General features: G+C 39.5%; 1 pseudogene; it reads right to left on the bottom strand.

Moving 5' to 3' along the window:
• Positions 1-825: 825 nt before the first annotated feature.
• On the bottom strand, positions 826-2,065 carry LOC129538240 (centriolar and ciliogenesis-associated protein HYLS1 pseudogene; annotated as a pseudogene).
• Positions 2,066-6,141: the final 4,076 nt, after the last annotated feature.

The following is a 6,141-nucleotide window of genomic DNA, read 5'->3' on the forward strand; positions in this document are numbered from 1 at the left end:
CTCTTTGCAACCCCATGAATCACAGCACGCCAGGCCTCCCTGTCCATCACCAACTCCCGGAGTTCACTCAAACTCATGTCCACAGAGTCGGTGATGCCATCCAGCCATCTCATTCTCTGTCGTCCCCGTCTCCTCCCGCCCCCAATCCTTCCCAGCATCAGACTCTTTTCCAGTGAGTCAACTCGTCGTATGAGGTGGCCAAAGTTTTGGAGTTTCAGCTTTAGCATCAGTCCTTCCAATGAACACCCAGGATTGATCTCCTTTAGAATGGACTGGTTGGATCTCCTTGCAGTCCAAGGGACTCTCAAGAGTCTTCTCTAGCACCACAGTTCAAAAGCATCAATTCTTGGGCAACTCTCACATCCATACATGACCACGGGAAAAACCATAGCCTTGACTAGACGGACCTTTGTTGGCAAAGTAATGTCTCTGCTTTTTTTTTTTTAAATTGACTTAAAATACAACAAAAGTCTTTAATAGGTAAGCTTACTGCTCAGCAACTTTAAAAACACACAGCAACTCACATTGGCCAAAGGTAACAAGTTCATGAAACAAATAGTGCTGGCTTTGCTCTCTAAGACAAAACGGGAAGCCTAGGTCTGTTTTTCTGGCATGATTCCTCTTGCAGTTGCTAGATTTGATGTTCATTTGGAAGTTAAGTGGTAGATACCAATGTGACATATACCTAGGAAAGACCAGTGATGGGTGAAGTCCTTACTCTGTATTCCATGGTATTTTGAGTTGTTTCTATTTAAATAAAAGGAGAGATACTAAGAACCAGGTTATTGCAATCCTGTGAAGAGAGACAAGTTTTTAAAAAAAGACTTAAGGAGAAAGAGGGAAGGAAGGAAGTTTCTTGGGCATCACACCATTTGCAAGGTCACAACGAACACCCCAGTGAAGGGCAGATCGTTTCTTCTCAGTTGGCACTAGGTAATTGTTTGGAACATATATATGCTGAGGCTTGGACTGGGCTTCTGCACGACAAAGCATCTGCTCTCGGATTCCCCAGCGTAATTCCTTCCTATGATCTTCACCAGGTAACCGCATGGAGTCCCAGTCTCGTTTATATTCAAAATAGCGGGCTACCCGATCTACCTTGCCTCGGTTTCGGCTCAACCGGTCCAGCCTTGGGAGGATAAAGGACTTGGGCCGGCTGGCAACAATCAGGTCTTGTTCATAAGCTGGAGGGCCCATTTCTTCTCTTCGTAGATAGCAAATGAGCTGATCTTGAGAAATTCCTTGGTATTCACGTGGTAGACTAAATTTTTGTGAAATATCAACTGGAGATTCCCCGTCTTCCTGGAAGTGCAGATTTATCAGCCTTTGTCTGAAGTCCCAGACATCCATGTCACTTTCTGTACCAGACTCTGATTCACTGATCATCGACTCATCCGTCACTAACACCTCCCCACCTGGCTTTCGACGCAGCACCTTTCTCTTCATAACCGGCTTTCGGAGTCTTTGGGAGGTCTCTGAGACTGGTTCTGAAGGGGCATTGCTTTCTATATGTGGGTAGTGCAGTTGTGCAGGAAAAGCAGGTCGCTTTCCTGAGGTTACTGAGGCTTTACTGTAGGGATCATACAGGATGGACTGGGCTTCTCTTCTGACATCTCCCTCACCATGGCCTGCACAGATACGAGTGAAAGCTTTAGCAGCCACTAACATTCGTTCTTCTGGATCCATATCAGCCCATTTTTGTCCATCAGGTCCCACAAGTTCCTCCACTGCTTCCCCTACACTGGAGGACCTTCTTCTTTGTTCCATCAAAGCTGCTTAAAGGGGGAAAATCTTGATTCCAGATTCTACTTCCAATATGAAGTACAATCACTGACAAGTTTCTTCCATTGGGCCAGCTTCTATTGCACCATCAAGATCTAGGAGTCAACAAAACACCATTCGGCTAAAGAAGTCTTTCTTGAACAAGAAGTTTAAACATTCCTTCATTCCTGTCCAGAAGAACCGCCCAGCCAACGTGCGTCCGCCGCAGCGAATCCCGCGGCGCGGCTATCCCACCACCGCAGGTTTCTGTTAGCTTCCCGCAGCTCGCGCAGGCTCACGGGCCGCAAACGCGTCCCAGCACTGTCTCTGCTTTTTAATATGCTGTCTAGGTTGGTCATAACTTTCCTTCCAAGGAGTAAGCGTCTTTTAATTTCCTGGCTGCAATCAACATCTGCAGTGATTTTGGAGCCCCAAAAAATAAAGTCTGACACTGTTTCCACTGTTTCCCCATCTATTTCCCATGAAGTGATGGGACCAGATGCCATGAGTTAACCACAAATCATTATCACTAAGACAGTGCCAATCTGTGTCCTTGAATAAAGAATGAATGCTGGGCAAAACCAAAAGGAGAATGTCTCAAGAACTTATTCTGACCTCTTTAACCAGTATGTCCCAGTCTTTAGGGATCAGTTTGATCCATTTTTTTACATGTTTGTTTTCCTTGATGAGGACAAAGCAGTTTTGCTTTAGGTAAGAAAGAAAATTCCAAAGCTAAACTTCTAACTGCTTTTGTAAAACTGACTGATGCTATTAAATCCCAAGTTGCTTTGGATAGTGACTATTGTGGCCATTGAAGGGGAAGTGGACGCTGGTGGATTGTGTGGGATGTAGTTAAATTGACTTGAGACATTGTTTAATGTCATTGCCAACAAACCAGTTTGGAAACTGAAATTGTCTCAAGACGTTTTTGTTTGTTTGTTTTAATATAGGTTTTCAGATTCCACTGATAGATTCTCATTTGCCTGGGATAGATACATCGGGATCTATCTTTATAAATATTTTTCTAGATAAGTTTGATGTACAAGGTTTCAAGCAATGGAACTACTTCTAGAACAATTTTCAGATTTAATAAGTTTTAGTCAATTAAACAAATATAGAAGTTACTATGTCTGGACATTATTCAGATTACTTAACAGATATTAATTCATTTAATCATAACAACCCCTCAAAGTAGGTTTTATTAGTACCTCCATTTATAGACAAGGAAATTGAGACACAGAAATGTTAAGTGTGTTGCCCAGGGGAAGTTGATGAATGGTGGAGCATAAACTATGCTATTTTGATGAAACAATTAATGGTCTGCTTTAAGTCACAAAACTTGAAGCAATAGAAATGAAAATGGAACCCAGATTTCTGTGTTTTGTTTCCTATTTGAATAATTTTTGCCTTTAAAAGTAAAGGAAGAAAATCTGATGAACAAAGTAAAAAACAAAACATGTTTACCTTTTAGAAGTCATAGAACCTGATTAGGAAAGAAATTTAACTATGAAAGATAATAAATGTGGAAAAAAAGTAGTTTTCTTCAAGTAGATTCATTCTTGACTTTTCTTAGGTGCAGACCCACCCACCCTCTCCCCACCATCCCTAGCAAAAAAGAAAATGAAAAACAGCAAGAAGTTAACACAGCGATGTAGACAAAAAAAAAAAACCTGTAGTGGGATTTCTATATAGAGACTTCAGTCTATAACTAAGATCTACCTTAGTTAAAGTAAGAAAATGCCTTATTATCCTGCAATTACTGTTCATAAATTGTTTAGATTACACTAGGAAATATTAATATTTAAAAAGGGATTGGAGAAATCCTGCTGAAACATCTTGATATTTTTCTTAAATATGTTTTTTGAAAGCTTTATATAATATAGAGTATCTATATGCATTTGTAATCACTGTTAATTTATAGAGAATTGATGCATTTATGCTTGAGAAGGTCCTCCTTACTTCTGATCTTTGGTTGATTTTTTAGCAACTTTCTATTATTCTTGAACCTATATAGTATTTAATGAGCTTTCTTCAGTTTTATTATTATTTTATATATTTATATATATATTTTATATATTATTTTAGGTGGGTACTTGATTAGATTGTTATAAATTGTTTAAATTAGATACCCCAGTAATGAGTCATTCTACCTGCCTGGTTTTTTAAAAAGTAAAAATCTATACTTAAAAACAATTCTGTTTTCAGATTCTATAAGTGACGTGAGAGTTATGAGATTACTGAGTAAATTTTAAAACTCACTTCTACAGTCTTCTCTCTTTCTCTCATGGCAAATTCCACCTCTTTTTCTGAATCCTCAAGTCTCATATTTCTTTGATTCTCTTGATAGTTCAGTCTCAAATGGGACTATACATCACTTGTCCTGAAAAATATTAGAAACCAGCCTGTGCCTAATCATGGTTCAGATTTCACTCATATCCTGTAAATTTTCAGGGTAGCTCTGTCTTTCCTTCTCAAATAAATACTGTTTCATCATTTCTCAATATGCTTTTTCTTTTGTATCTTTTCTGACTCCTCTCTTCCTTCTTCATGATGCTCTTGACTTTAAATTGTCCTTCTTCTGTGGCTTAATACATCCTCATAGAGCAGGGCCGGACTTATCTATTAGCTTTTTTTTTTTTTTTCCTTTTTTGATTCTATAAAAATGTAAATAAAAAAGCTTCTGTTCATTTCATCATCTAGTCCCTGAGTAGGTAAGAGACAGACGCTCTAGCTCTAGCATCTGGGTCATTTAGCAGGAGGCTTGGGATGCTAAATTTGCATCTCATTACCTTTGTCTACTTTTAGAATGGTGTGCCTGGGCCCTGTGGTCAGTTGGCAGTATGCAGGCCCTGGCTCCAAGGGAATGCTGTGTCACTTGAGGGGATGCCAATTTCAGTTGCCATCCAGTTCTCACATTCCTTGGTCAGATTTTCCTTATAAGATTTCTCATGTATATTTTATTATTAACTCTAGACTATTGACTTCATGTCAGAAATTCTTTGTGATATTAACTGATAGGTTATGATGAACAACTTTTATAATTTATATTCCATGGCTTCTGTTCTCTGACTTCGGGATAATGTTTTTCCTATTAGGGAAACCTAGAGCAGGCATTTTGTCACAGATTTTTTAAAAGTTTTATTGTTGTGTCTTATGTTGAGATGAATTGTAGGTAATTGGATGGTGCAGCTGAATTAACACATTGAATTGCTGGTTATGAGACACTTCATTTGCTGTTGCAGACAACAATAAGCCCATTTTGCTTCTACAATGCACAAATTCTTATTATCTGTATAAAATTGTAATTCTAGTAGAATAACATGTATGCATCATTTCCATTCCTTTAGTGAGGAAAAATAACCTCAACAAATGTAATATATTTGCCACTATTTCATTAAATAATTTTGAATTTCAATACATCTCTTTGTTTGAGAATGTTAATCAGTTGCCACAAAAATGACCCTTCAGAACATGAAATCAGTAGTCCCACTTTTACCCTGTGTACCCTAAAATGTGTGGAGGTGTGCTGTTTGCATTAATTTTTGTAGAGAGCTCACCAGAATGATTCTGAACAGCATTGCTGACATCAGGAGTATGGTGATATGCAACAGTGTAGTTTTTATGCTTGTTACAAGAGTAACAAGTATTATGCTTGTTCTTGGGTTTTTCTTCATTTTAGGCATTTTAAGGGCAACTTCTCTAGGGAAGATGGAGACATATCTTTATCTAAACTTTCTCCTGAAAACTCATTAATTTAAGCATTAAATTAAGGAGATAAAAATATATCAAACTGTTACAAAGTGTATGAAGTAAAGCCAGGCAGAGGAAACTGCTGAAGATGTGATGAAGGGGGTGCTGCTTTGTCCTGAGTAAGCCCCAAAAGGCTTAAGTGAGATACTGCGATGGAAACAAAGTAATCAGCATGTACAGATGGAATGCGGGCATGCCTGCTAAGTCACATCAGTTGTGTCTGACTCTGTGCAACCCCATGGACTGCAGCCTGCCAGGCTCTTCTGTCCATGGGATTCTCCATGCAAGAATACTGGAGCAGGTTGCCGTGCCCTCCTCCAGGGGATCTTCCCAACTCAGGGATTGAACCTGTGTCTCTTATGTCTCCTGCATTGGCAGGCAGGTTCTTTACCACTAGTGCCACCTGGGAAATCCTAAAGTGTAAGTGGCTCAGTTGTGTCCAGCTCTTTGTGACCCCATGAACTGTAGCCCATCAGGTGTCTCTGTCCATGGAATTCTTCAGGCAAGAATACTGGAGTAGGTAGCCATTCCCTTCTCCAGTGGATCTTCCTGACCCAGGGATCGAACTCAGGTCTCTTGCATCACAGGCAAATTCATTACTGTCTGATGGGATAGCTGGCCTTTTCTTCA

This window comes from Moschus berezovskii, chromosome 2, assembly GCF_049115385.1.
Source record: "Moschus berezovskii isolate FMDL1 chromosome 2, NW_MosBer_1.0, whole genome shotgun sequence".
Lineage (NCBI taxonomy): Eukaryota > Metazoa > Chordata > Mammalia > Artiodactyla > Moschidae > Moschus > Moschus berezovskii.